The sequence below is a fragment of the Brachyhypopomus gauderio genome, chromosome 2 (genome assembly GCF_052324685.1).
Source record: "Brachyhypopomus gauderio isolate BG-103 chromosome 2, BGAUD_0.2, whole genome shotgun sequence".
Lineage (NCBI taxonomy): Eukaryota > Metazoa > Chordata > Actinopteri > Gymnotiformes > Hypopomidae > Brachyhypopomus > Brachyhypopomus gauderio.
In genome coordinates, this window is record NC_135212.1 from 8,794,345 (window position 1) to 8,808,506 (window position 14,162).

Genomic DNA, 14,162 nt, shown 5'->3' on the forward strand with positions numbered 1-14,162 from the left:
CCATTACTACTGCCAAGTGTATTTGCCACCAATGACATTTGGACTCCTGTAGCAGCTGTGAACAAGCTGCTCCAGCTCAGGTTGAAAATCTGCCGTATTGGCATATTGACAGGCTCTATTCTCTCATGACCTTACTTCCTAACACACACACACACACACACACACACACACACACACACACACACACACACACACACACACACACACACACACACGGCAATTCCTCCCTTGTTACTTTCAATGCAATGAACTGAAATAAGATTTCAGCCTCACTGGCTAGTACAATCTGATACATTTCAAAAGGGCTTTTCATTGTGCACACTGCGTTTTCTTGTACATTTGACACCATTATCAAATCAGTACACACCACCCCTCCTAGCTATTGCTCAGAAGGATGACGGCAGGGTTTCTAGCTTCTGCAGGAAAATTCTGCCGTTCTGTTTTTGGGGGGGTTGGAGGGTTAAAGGTTACATCATCTGAGTTCTGCAGAATTCTTCAAATTAGAACAGCAGATTCTCCTCTGGGATCCCATCACGGAAATGCCTTATCCATAGAGGAGGCAGACTTGCTTTGAAATGGCATGCAGAAGGTCTACAGTGTATTTTCTCCAGATACTGAACATGGAGATGCCTATCCATATTAGTTACCAATCAGTGTTCACTGTGAGTTCTTTCTTTGAGTTTGGAACATGAGCAACCGCTTTGACATACAAAGAGACTTGAAGATGAGCTTTGGAAATGCAAGGTCAGGGTCGTGATTCAGCAACACATACTGTCTTTTAAGCTCGTTCCTCATCATTTTAAAACCTGGTTAATACTGAGAAATGAAATTCTCCTCTGTACCTTCACACTGATGTTAAACAAGGTGCAATGGGACAAGCTAGATAGGCTTCAAAATCCAAGATAAACCCCCATTTACAAAACTTGCAATAGTCAAAAGCAACTTTGCATATTTTATGATTTTGCAGGGCATATTTGAAATAACAGTTGGTCATCATATCACAATTTATTTTTGTAACTGTGTACAACTGATGCAGAATGTCACTACTTTCTGTAAATGTGAACAGAAATTAAGCAACAAAACCGACACAGTAAACATATTAAGTATCTTTTTAGGTAAATGGTACATTTCTTGTTTTGTAGGAGCTTTGTATGGGTTCTTGTGAAGGATTAAAACAAATGCAACATTTTGGAACATGCTTACATCAAATGGGAATCTAGAGAAATTATTAGTCTGGTGCTAAAGCTCATGCTAAAACTAATTGTGAACTCATCGTGCCACCAGATACAGGGCCAGACCACAGGAGAAGAGTGAAATGCAAAATGTAGGTGTGGGTAATAATGGAACAATAGTGCATCCATATTTGGGGAGCATATCAGTACAAACAATGTCCATTCAACCCCAAAGAACATTTTATGACTACAACTAGTTGCAGTGCAAATATTGTATTGGTTTGTGTTGTAAGGCCATGTACACAGAAGACTGTATTTTCTCTGAAGTTAAAGGCGAGGTCTGTACATATTTCAGTGTGAACATGCTTGGGTGCTCATCATGATCCCATATTTTTCCAGAAGTGGATATACACAGTTCAACCTCATTAAGAGTAGCTGTCGTTTTCTTTCTATGACTTTCTTGGATAAGATAAATAGCAAGGCATTACCTACATTAGCTACAAATCATCTAAACACAACTCAAAGTGCAAGAGGCATTTAAACTTTTCTGGGAACGCTGTCTACACAGGAAATGGGTCAAACTGATAAAAATGCACTAATATTAAGAGTCAATGATTGTTATAACAGGCATGTCCATTACATTAAATCTCCCTAACATGCAATAAAAGCAATAAAATTTTTACCAAAGAACAAAAATTAACTATTTGATTGGAGTTTCCAATAGAGCTGAAACAATGTTGAAACACATCATGCTCCCATGAGGGACAGGACTTTTATTTGAAATTATATTAACAGAAAGGCACACTTAGAAGTAATCTTAAAAAATACTAATTTTCTTACCCAGAAATGGTTAGCCTAATGGTGAAAATCTTTTTCAAACGCATGATTGCAGCCCTAGCATCTCCCAATTCATTAAAATTTTATCAGTCTATTAGGAACATAGAATACATGGAAGAGGTTAAAGACGAGAAAGGAAAGACTGCAGATCAAAGCCCTTCAGAAGTAGCAAAAAGTAGGCCAAGCAGCCCTCTCTATCCTGTCAGATGCTTCCACAACTCCTCCATCCTCTTTAGAACTCTCCTGGTTCATCTTTTACCTCTCTTCCCTCTTTTTCATAGCTTGTGTTTTCTCATTTCACTCAAATGGTCTTTTGCTAAAAAAAGGTTAAATCTGAATAAATAATGTCACATGATGAGCTTCAAATCAATATGTTGTATACATTGAAATGTTTTTCCAAATTATTCAGATGTATTGCAATGGTTTAACTTAAAATTTTAGTTAGAGCTAAAAAAAATAAATGCGGACAATATGTTAAAAATATGTTCTAAAACTGAACAGGAGGAGTATTGAAGAGAGATGAACGGTGATGAAGCCTAGAGGTAACACTTTACATTAAGTGTTTACTTACTAACATGAAGTAATGCATTAGTTAACATGAACAACACATAAATTAACACAATGACAATAATTAACTAACGTTAAGTAAACATGTAACAGTTGCGGCTCCTGTTTTGGCTCTTTGTTGCTCGCACCTTTTTAGAGCTTTAGTGTTTTAGTTTGGAGCAAAAGGGACCAAAGAGCTAAAAACAGTATGGACACACTTCAGTTCCTATGCTGATAGATTCTGGATATTTCCAAGTTACCCATTACTTATGTAGGTAAATCAGTACAATGTCATATATTCCTTTAAGGTCGCACCAAAAAAGGTGCGAGCAACAAAGAGCCAAAACAGGAGCCGCAACTGTTACATGTTTACTTAACGTTAGTTACTGTTATTGTGTTAATTCATGTGTTGTTCATGTTATCTAATGCATTACTTCACACTAGTAAGTAAACACTTCATGTAAAGTGTTACCAGCCTGTGCAGGAATTACCATAACCTCTGACTGAACAGACTAATTACAATCCCTGACCTTAAACCTCCCAATGAAATTGTTCTAAAAAAAAACAAATACTGCTCTGTATCTATGCAGATGAGACATTCTGTGAATGCCCAACTCCATTCAAAAGACAACAGAAAGAAGCATGTGGTTATTTCTATTGCTGAGGACTTTCACACCTAAACCAAACTGCATATGTCACTTGGCTGGTCAACAGCACTTTGTGATGCTTACATGGATGTATGTGTAAACTGACAGGAAACTGGCTGCATTCCTCCCAGCTGACTGTATGGATAAACAGGAAACAGCAGGGCTCCAACAGCACATGGAGAAACACAGGGAGGCCCTTCTGCCAACAGATCAGATAAGGTTTCCTAATTACACATCGCTGCAACACTGTATCTATGAAGAATGGTTAGACTTTTCATAGAATGGAAAGGACAACCGCAGTCAGAGGTTAATATGATATCAAATCCAAGGGCACCATGCTTATCTCTACTGATAACATATCAAGCAAAAACCAGATTAGATGCAATAAAACCAATAAAATAAAATAAATCATTGCTGGATGGTCAAAACAGAGCCAAAAACACACAATATGAAATTACAGTTGTTCCAGCAGGGTGGAGGTATAACATCACAGAGACAGAGATCAGCAAGATGCCTCTGAGTGTGTAATAATCTCAGGACCATGCTGGTCTGACTTTAGCTAGCCACAAAGTTCAGTGGGGCTGTGTAGTTAGAACAATAATCCAGCATGCCTGACGGGGAAATAATCACTTTATTGGACACTGGCATTAGCCTCACACAGAACCCTTTTCCTATATGGCATAACACGTTTTTGAAGGGACATGAGTTGTTTAAGCCTTCAGCCTTCTTCTCGAGTTGACCTTTATCCAAATAAATAAAAAATGTACTAAATAAACATACAAGTAAAATATGAAGCTGATTTAATCATACTACAAGTTATTTTTCTACCTGTAATGTTAAAGGGTCACTATGTTCTGGTGAAATCTGCATGATGTGCTATCTGGGGATTGTAATCTAGATGAAGAAATCCAGGGGAGGACATCAGCTCACACTGAGGCAGAGTGCTGCCCTGCTGACACAAGGAGTATAGGAAATTAAACTGGAAACTGCCCCCCCACCCCGCTGCTCCACCACCCCTGATCTCCACCTGATCTCCGTAAACACAATAAGGGCAAGCTCAAAGCTCACAAAGCTGGTGATTAACCAGGGCCAAGAAATTCGCTCAAATCATACTGTGTTATGATTATATTCTGTCTTGTGATTTTATATGTGTATGTATATATGGAGGTTTTGGACAGAGTTCAGTCAGAGTACTTCACTACAATTCTGAGAGAGATTCAAAATTATAGTGAGGAACACCATGTTTCCAGAGAAACAGGATGTTTCAGACAGAGGTCCTTTATCACCTGGGCAAGCAAAGTGCTTCTGCGTTATTAGTAGAAAGAACCTGTTTATATTTGAAAAAGCGGACATAACATTCATTACATGACTTCCAAGAGTGTAGATCAGTTCTTTTTTGTTTAGTTTCCTAATTTCAGTTGGTGCCGTAGCAACAACTGACAATGCAAACAGATTAATGCAATGTCAATTAGAGTTAAAATGCCTTACCACTGGAAATAACAAATTCTTATTCAGAAGACGTCCAGAGGATCAGAAGTTGTTCAATAAACCGATCAACAAGCCTTTTCTTGGTTTCTCCAATGTAAAGCTGATTCCATCGCTTGCAATGCAGTAAACAACTCCCACAGTAATGCATGAGGAGGACTTGGTGATGACAACTGAGCCGTTTGTGCCAGTTATTTTAGTTAATTGACATGTACACAGTGGTTGCAAGCTGTAGTACCACAGTTATTATCTGAATGGTCAGCATACACATATATACCATATATACAATACATTCCAGGTGAGTAACTGCAGTGGACAGTAGTAAAAGGTATTAGGGAAATCCAAAATTAGAGCCAAGTACATAAGGATTCCAGTGATACAGAATATCTTCAACAACTATGCAAGCAAACTGCTTCTGGGAGCACTATGAGGAGGAACCAGTTTAGAAAATGCAGATGTTTAAACCTTAACATTTATTCCATGGTGTTCTAAAGTTCCAAAAGTATATTCTTATACACTTGTGCGTACACACTCATGCGCACACACACATACATGAACACACACATGTTCAAGACTAATCCATCACTGAATAACACCTGCTGTCAAAAGTAATGCAGCAGTGAAGAGTAATCTTACACCGATGAATAATGAAGTGCGATTCAGCAATGAACAGCAACCCAGCATGGAAGAGCGATCCATCCCAGCATGGAAGAGAAATCCAGCACAGAGTCGCTTCTTGTAAATATGACATGAATTCAGGTGCTTGATGCTTTTACATGCCATGTTACACTCAGGAATCTATTCTCACCAGGAAGACTTCAATGTCCAGACAAATGTTGAAGAGAGCATAAATAAAGTACTATGGACTCTTGCAGAACCAGAGATGGTTACATCACTCTATTGGAAAATAGAGGGTTGAACATTCAGGCATGACATAAATTCACAGGACAGAGCATGACAAATCAACTCTGTAAGGAGCAAAGACAGGACAGAAAGCAGGTCACCATCTGCTCACACTGCCTAGAGTGCAGTGCTCTTATAGACTAGTACAGAGCTATGTCAATAAATGCTTAAACATCATCACCATCATCATCATCATCATCATCCCTGCAAAAAGAATTCCATGTTTATAAGTTAAAGAATAAGATGTGTAAGCAACAATTGTTTCAGGCATAAAATTTCAATAATGAAAATATCTAGGCTAAGTAGCTAACACAGGTACCTCTATTTAGGGGGCTCTGCATAAACCCACAATCTCCCACTGCAATATGGCTTTCATTGTGGTAAAGCATGATATTCATGGTTACACAGCCTTACATTTTATTTCCTAAAGAATGTGGCTTTAAAACTAATAATGGTTACAGAGGTTGGGAAACTTGGCAAAACACATCCCATCTCCTCTTGTAGCTTGACGTACAGCTCACCAACAGTAACTGGTTGAAAATGGGCATCTAATAAAGTCCTCTATAATCAAACCTATTACAACCCCACGCTTGGTGCTGAGTGTAGGCATGAGGGACACCCTTACTGAGGTGAAGACTCGGTCTAATGACAAGCAGCCCAAGAGAGGCGATTAATGACGAAGTCAAGAATATGGTTCAAACTCTCCAATGAAAACATGGTTTGGAATGACTCAGCACCTAGCCTCTCTGACTCAGTACACATAGCCAGCCTGTGGGACCTTGTAAGCCCAGCAGCACTGCAGTTGTAAGGCACACCCTGTAAATGCCTGCTAACGTTTGATCTGCATGGCTAGATCAAAAACTAAGCCCTGTGGAAGATGCACTATAGTGTTCATTTTAATGCCTCTGTCTCCCAAACATCCTTACAAGGTTGGTATGCACTTTGTATGCACCTGAATACACACACACACACACACACACACACACACACACACACACACACACACACACACACACACACACACACACACACACACACACACACACACACACACACACACACACACACACACATACACACACTATATACTAAACAGTGGTTTTCAACTGCACTGTATACCAGACACCAATGATAGCTTTTCACCTTTTGCTAACAGAACCCTCCCTCCGTTGCCTCTTAGCGGGAGACTGATAAAAACACGCAGCAGCTACTGCTGTGATAATTATGCTTTGATATTAAACAAGTCAGCCCCTGAAGGAGGTGGTGCGGAGGACCAGCCTCTCCGCCTTGCTGCGAGTCAAGCCTGGTGTGTAATAACAAAATGGGCTGAAAGATTACAGCTTGCATTAGCTGCTCAGTGAATGTTTTAGTAATTTAAGCCCAAGGTAATGTTATGGGTAATTAAACTGAGCTGACCCACATAAGGCAAGAAAAAAAATGGGCTGAAATGTTTACCTTTGTAAATAATAATATTTTTACTTTTTAAATAGTAAAGATTTTTTTTTTTACTTTGGTCCTCAACACAAAACTGAAGTGTATGGATACAAGATTTCTGGAAGTTAGGCATAGAGTTCATGTGCAAAGACCTGACATGTGTGAGCAACTGTAGCCTATGCCATTTGTTTTTGTTTTGTAAGCTTCCAGAAAGAACACACATACCAATAGGGAATGGAATGGGAGGTATTTCATGAATTTATGGTAACAGATACACCTGTAACCATACCGTGCACCAGCGAAATGCAAATATAGATAATATAATATAGGTGTACCTGATAAAGTTTCCAGTAAAATGTGTGAAGAGTGTATACATCACAATTTGTGTACCCGAGATCATAAGGAATTAGTGTAAGGTCTTTAGAAATGCAAACAATCAATCTGCAGGCTCTGTTGCGTACCGTACATTTCAAACGTTTCAAGACTGAAAAAACTCCATTTTCAAGTGCCACTGGACAAACTCAATAAGTGACTCGTGTTCTTGTTAATAAGGTTTAAAAATCTAGGAAACAATTAGGCGACAACAGAGTCAAGTAGGTAAGCCTTTTATAACACTGAGGTAAAAAAGAAGCGAGGCCCCCAAAAAAACGCGGCAGCACATAGCCTTCATACACTAAACTAAACAATAAAATGATTTACAAAGCAAACAGAATTGGCCGTGTAAAGAAAGGATGGAGACAAACGACAATGTCGCGTTTTGTCATAAAGTGCACAACAATAAGACGCACGTGTAAAAAAAGTGTGATTAGTCGCTTCAGTGATCCCAGTATGATGTCTCCTCAGAGAAAAAAGACCTGCTGTCACTCGGTCCCCAGACCAGTCAGTCGGGATTAACTGTCTAACCATGTAACGATGATAGAGATAAAACGAGTATATCATATCGTGATCGATACTGGGTTACTTAAACTTACATTCCGAATTGACCCGTTATATTTTAACGACGTTAAACGCAACTTTTCTTACACAAGGTTAAATCGTTAACGATCGTTTGACGAAAGCAGCGTATTTGAGTGATGTGCGCGCGACCCAAAAGTGTAGAAACCGGTGCGCAGACAGTTCAGTAAAGGCTGTCAGCAACGCAGCAGTTTTGAACACAGAAAAAACATGAATCAATTTCAACATCAAACTGAATTTCAACCACTTAATGATATATGCGTAAAGGTAATATTCCCTTAAACCCCCAAATATTCTTATCTGGTACACAGAAAACCAGCTGCTGTAAAAAAATAACAAGAAAAAAACAGACTACCATGTGTTGATTTCTAACGAAGCCCCAAAGATGATAAGACTAGAGGGGAAAACTCTCGTCCAACTATGTGAGGTTGAAATCAAAGTGAAACAAATTAAAACCCAAATTACGTGCCTTGTAGAACGGGGGGAAAACAGGTCTTACCGATTTTGTGGAGAGAACGATCTATCCCGGTAGTTTTCCTTCTCCGCGTATTTGATGTTTGGACGATCGTTACAGCATGCTGTTGAGAAATTTACCTCGCAGTATTCTTTCCGTTTGCAAACAGGCAAGACTCCAACAGATGAATAAATTTACCGTAATATAGCAAAGACATAATAGACATAACTTTCTTACCGTAATATGTAGAGTAGCTCTTTCCACTTGGTCCTCAGGAAACACTAGAATGCATATCACCACGAAATGTCAACGCGGTCGATATTGGCGCCGGTAGTCAAAGTCTGAAAGGCTATAGATTACATAGTCTGAAAGGCTATATACTACAATTAGGCTAAAAAACATTGATTTTCATTTATTTTTTTACATTTATGATGCAATAAATCAATTGTTGAGTACTATTTAGCCAACTGATGCATTTCAGAAATTAACCCAAGTCAGGCGCTGTATTGCTGTGTGTAGGTTTGTCAGTAATGTAGCTCTGTAGTGTAATTTAGAAATCTAAACTAAAGAATCAAGGAAGAAGTTGGAGAACCCTCGTGCCATCAAACCCTTAACCATTATCCAGCAGTTTTTGGAACCTCAGAAACCAGAAGGTCATGGAACATATATCTATCTCAGAGTAGCCTACATATATCTGCAGTCAGTTGTATATGAAACAAGAGGTATGAATCTACACAATATCAAAACAATATAATGTTGGCATGTTAGGGTTTAGGGGGGCTCCTCCACACTTTGTCCCAAGCAGGAGAAGCCACTTTACATCACATGAACAGTAGGCAATGAATAATAAATACAGTCAATTAGGACTCACAGTTCTTTAGTCTAAAAAGTTTCATGTACCTCAATAAAATGGACAATAAACCTTTATGTACTAACATACTGCTTTGGTTGTCTTGCTAAGAGAGCATCTCATAAGCGAGCAGAGGTGCAAATAAAAATAATACCAATTAACAGGAAAGATTGATACAGTCATGAGTTCTAAAGAGACGGAGCCAGTTGCTATATGTATGAAACTCTGTGCTTGGATTTTATAGCATGTGCAGTGTATGTACAGTATTGCTCCAATGAGGTGTAAATGTATTGAACAGAATGGGATAGGCCAATGCCAAAAATCAGAGATCAACCACTCTGACTGGCAAATTACCTCTTTCCTTAGAACATTTTTCCTTAGAACTTTATCGATGGTCCTCTCCTCAGAAATATTTATAAAGGGACATTCTTTATAAAGGGAGAATCTTAACCTTGACAAGCATGGAAATGATCAATCTCCTTGAATATAATTCAATCACAAGAATTAGGTTAGATTTATACCTCTTCATCTTGTAGACTGCCAAACAGCTTGTAGCATGGATCTAAAACAAGGCTCAGCAAGACAGTGGGCCTGTGTTGTGTTTCAAAAAGATAGCACAGATCGACATGTATTTTCAGTGGGTGGTAATTTATTTCAAAAATGACATCCAGACAAAGGGAAACCTTACTCAGGAGAACTGGACATTTCTCCAGCAATGAGCATGACCCATCAATCACCATGCTACTAATACACATAATATTAGTGACAGACAGGTCATGCTCATTACTAAATATATATTTCATATCCTCATGTCCACTTTTGAAACCTTTTCTATCGGTTTGACAGACAGATGCCCTGTTGTTTGCCTTGAGATAAACTAGTGATTTGAGAGGCTGTTTTGAAGTCAGCATTGCCACTCTTACCATCAAACCTTCTTTATGATCTACTTTTTAAATGAAATTGCACCAGTACATTGCACTTCTGATTGTAGACGGTCTCAGCTGTCGATCGTCTATACAACCACATAATAAGACGAAAAATGAATAGGCAGCCTAGGCATGAAATCAATCCACCTACGACTTAATCTCTAGAGACACTAACCCACTCACTCTTTCCATCCGGCCTCAGTGTTTTCAAAGCTATATTTAATATTTCAATATTCAGCAGAGAATACCAGCAGGGAATACTGTAAAGTGTCCAAAAATAACAGATTTTATTATATATATAATCAAAATATATATAAAGAGAGAGAGAGAGATTACAGTGAAGTATACAAGGGCATTTTGGACAAAGGTCATTAATTCACAAGATATTTAGAGTCTTTATTGTGGCACTCCAAATTCGAGATGTGTTTAGAACTCAGCTGGAGTCTACATGTTGCATTTTGAATTGGTTGAACTTTTAAAGCCCACACCTGGGTCTATGAGGGACCACAACTTACACAGCATTGTTAGTGAGAGACCTATGTCTGCCCACTTGGAGTTTGCAAAATCACTTTGAAAGGACTCTGGCTACATAAGAGAAAAGATTCTCTGGCCTGAGATGAAGATCAGCCTCCATGGGCAGAACTGCAAGGACCATGTCTGGCAAAGAACAGGCACTACACATCACTAGGCTAACAGCATCCCTATGGTGAGACATGACGTTGGCAGCAGCACACTACAAGTGGTTCTCAGCAGCAGGGAGATAGGTGATAGGAAAAGGGACGTGTGAATGTAGCCAAATACACGAATATCCTTGAAGAAATATTCCTCCAAAGCACAGGAACTCAGACTGGGGTGATGCATAATATATTGAAATACTGGCATACAACCAAAGTCACCAACTTTGAATATGGTCCGTGAGTGTGGAAGCCAGTAGCATACTTTACAAAGATTGCTCAATCCACACAGTTTACACTCTCCCAGGACAAATATAAATAAAGACTAGGATGAAAACATATTTATGCAAAAATCATGAGATCCCGCATTCCATGGATCGTTGAGTGCCACATTAATTTTGAAAAGAAAAGCAAAGGTACATGAGCAAATGAGAAAATCACAGAAGAGCTTAATTTTTGACCACTTAGCCAACACAGTGGTTCTTCATAATTTTTTAAACTGTGCTGTTTGGATTATTTTAAAATAATTTATACTATACATTTCTTCCTACATCCTACATACAACCCAGGTAACATGGATAAGAACATGTCATATAAATGCAGCAATGTAGAATGAGTCTGGGCTTAGCTCCGTAAAATGAAAATGTGGGGAGACATATCAATCCATTATTACATTATTGCCATAAAAGTGTCTACTCTAACACATTTTTGAGAAGACGAGCTGTAGATGCATTCTAATTAGAACCCAACACAAAGAGCACATTCCCATTCAATACAGAACACATCCTAGCATCATGAAACCTCTGAAAAAAAGAGAGAGGAATTCTTACAGACATAATTGCAACACCCTCATTTGTGCTGGGCCTGAAGTTTCTAAACTGTATTATACTCTGCCTCGCTTGTTTGTAGTGAGCATGGAGATGATGTTCACACACGTTTCCTTTACTTTCACATGTGGTCCATGATTTAATGCATATTCAATCTTTAAATCTCTTTTTACACCAGTGTGAACTGTCAAGTCAGAGTTCAAGTGATTTTGCAAATGAGCACACTGTTAATTTCAAAACAGATGTCTATTCTGAACATTGACATATATGGGTGTTTTACAAAACTTAACAAGAACAGCCATAAAAATGCTGAATTGGACAATCCCTCGGTCCTATTCTTCAATTACAAGGGACAAAGACATCCTGCATGTCTTGATACTAGCAGAGCATTTGTCCTCTGAGAACCACAGTTACCTTGGCTATCAGATTTATGTGCTCTGTGAACCCATTCTTCTAAAATTAAGCTTAATCTCTGAATAAATTGGACAATTTCTGTCTCCAATTTTAGACCAGAGTTGATGTATGAGACTCATTGATAATGCATACAGGTCTGGAAGTGTAAGACTGCGTTCATGTCGTTCTTTATGTAAATTTAAGCAGTTTAGGCCAGTCTACTAGGTGTCACCTAAGTGGTACAATAACAGAAACTGTCTATGCTAGCAGTGGACAGTTAGAGGCTGGTAATAAATTAAGCCTGAAATATTGACCAGTACACCATTTAGCTTTTGTAAGATGTAAGTTTTATATATAATATTTCTATATAAGGCTTTTTCTAGCCTATATGCGTTTCATGTGCTCTCTCTCTCTCTTCCTCTCTCTATCTCTCTCTCGGAGATAGAGAGAGATAGATGGTGATAGATACAGACACAGAGATACTATATACAGATAGAATGCACAGAACATGCAGGCATTGACTACAGTGTGAAAAGCCTGTTCAACCATGCACCCCTCCAAAGCAGATATGACAGGCAGTCTGGACCACTAGCCTTTCCCCTGACTTTTGTGGTTTTACCAATACCACGCTGAAGTCAGAGAAGCTTATCCCCACTCCCGAAGAGTGATACTCAGGCCAATTAGGTGCAGCAGAAAGGAAACATTGCCTTTTGCTCTCCGAGTGTGTTTAACTGGCAGGCACAAGCACCCACCAGAACGAAACATTTACACATGCAGTAAAAACTGCCTGCAACAACACCTTACTGTGAAGGAGCGATTTCTAGGGCATTATGAAGCTGGCGTAACCGAGCTTTACAAGGGTCTGTCTAAACTTGATAGTTGATAAATAAGAAATGCACAAGTACACAGTGCTAAGTGATGAAAACAACTAACTCACCTCCAAATTTTTTTGAGCATCACTCCACCCTACGGCAACCCCATTGAGACATTCGCTGCACATACACCGTCAATAACATAGTCTACATAAATGTCTGTCACACTTATATCAATACAGCTGTCTGTAATGCTGTACAACAAAACAGTACTCAGGGAAATAAATGTTTTTTACTCTCCAAACCCCTAGGCACAGATTTTTCTTGCTGCAAAACTGCCTGCTCAGTTTGTCATATGTGTAGCGGAGGGAAAACAGATATACAGTGAATGCCATTTTTTCCTTTCTTCTAAAGACATGCTTCAATAACAATAACGTCCATTTAACACGGTTTTAGGATATATTTTGTGCATTCAACTGAAATTAGAACAGAAATTAATTAAAGGAGGAACCAAAGGTTTAATGAGTGCAGGAAATTCCAATAAGCATTAAAACAGCAGGCTTGTTTATTGTCCCTGTCACCCACAAATGAAGGAAACCACAAACAAAAGCAAAGTTAGGAAGAGAGACTCCACACGGGTGCCCTTTAATACCCATGATATGAAAGATATTTTTCCTATAACAGATAAAAAAATATCAAAGAATGGAATTGGAGCACTGCCTGTGCACACTGAATGCTTGACTGAGCTTGACTTGAATTCACTGCTCATGTGAGGGATTAAAATAAACAGCCATTAATTCCTAATCTCCATTTGCCAGAAACAATGGGTCCTTTCTATGAGTCAGAATCCAATTTCCTCATTTACAAATGCAAAGCAGCTACAGCAGATATATGAGCATTCCTCCTCTTATTTATCATCAAAGTAAACTAATTCAATACATTTCTTTAGGCCCTCTGACAATTACATTTACATTACTAATAATTAAGTTGTTTACTTTCATATAAGTAGTGAGCCTCTGAAATGACTTCAATGACATTTCATCAAGGTTGATAATCTCAACATTTTAATTTCAGTGGTATAATAGTGGACATTCTGAAAGAGAGCACACACACATCAAGACAAAAATGACGTTTTTAATGTAGTGATGTCTGGAGGATGACCCAGATGAAGTCACTTATGCACCTGCAGAAACATCTCGGAAAATCAATTCTACCGTCTGGCTTTTATTAAAAGGCATATCAACGGTG

The 14,162-nt window shown here is 38.7% G+C and overlaps 1 protein-coding gene across 2 annotated transcripts in view; it reads right to left on the minus strand.

Moving 5' to 3' along the window:
- Positions 1-8,606, minus strand: part of tp53i11b (tumor protein p53 inducible protein 11b) — a 37,726-nt gene extending 29,120 nt beyond the window's left edge. The window contains exon 1 of one of the 2 annotated variants that reach the window (XM_076986010.1): positions 8,478-8,606. The gene's annotated coding sequence lies outside the window, so the exon portion shown is untranslated. The remainder of the gene's footprint in view (positions 1-8,477) is intronic. The other variant, XM_076986012.1, reaches the window with a different exon arrangement.
- Positions 8,607-14,162: the final 5,556 nt, after the last annotated feature.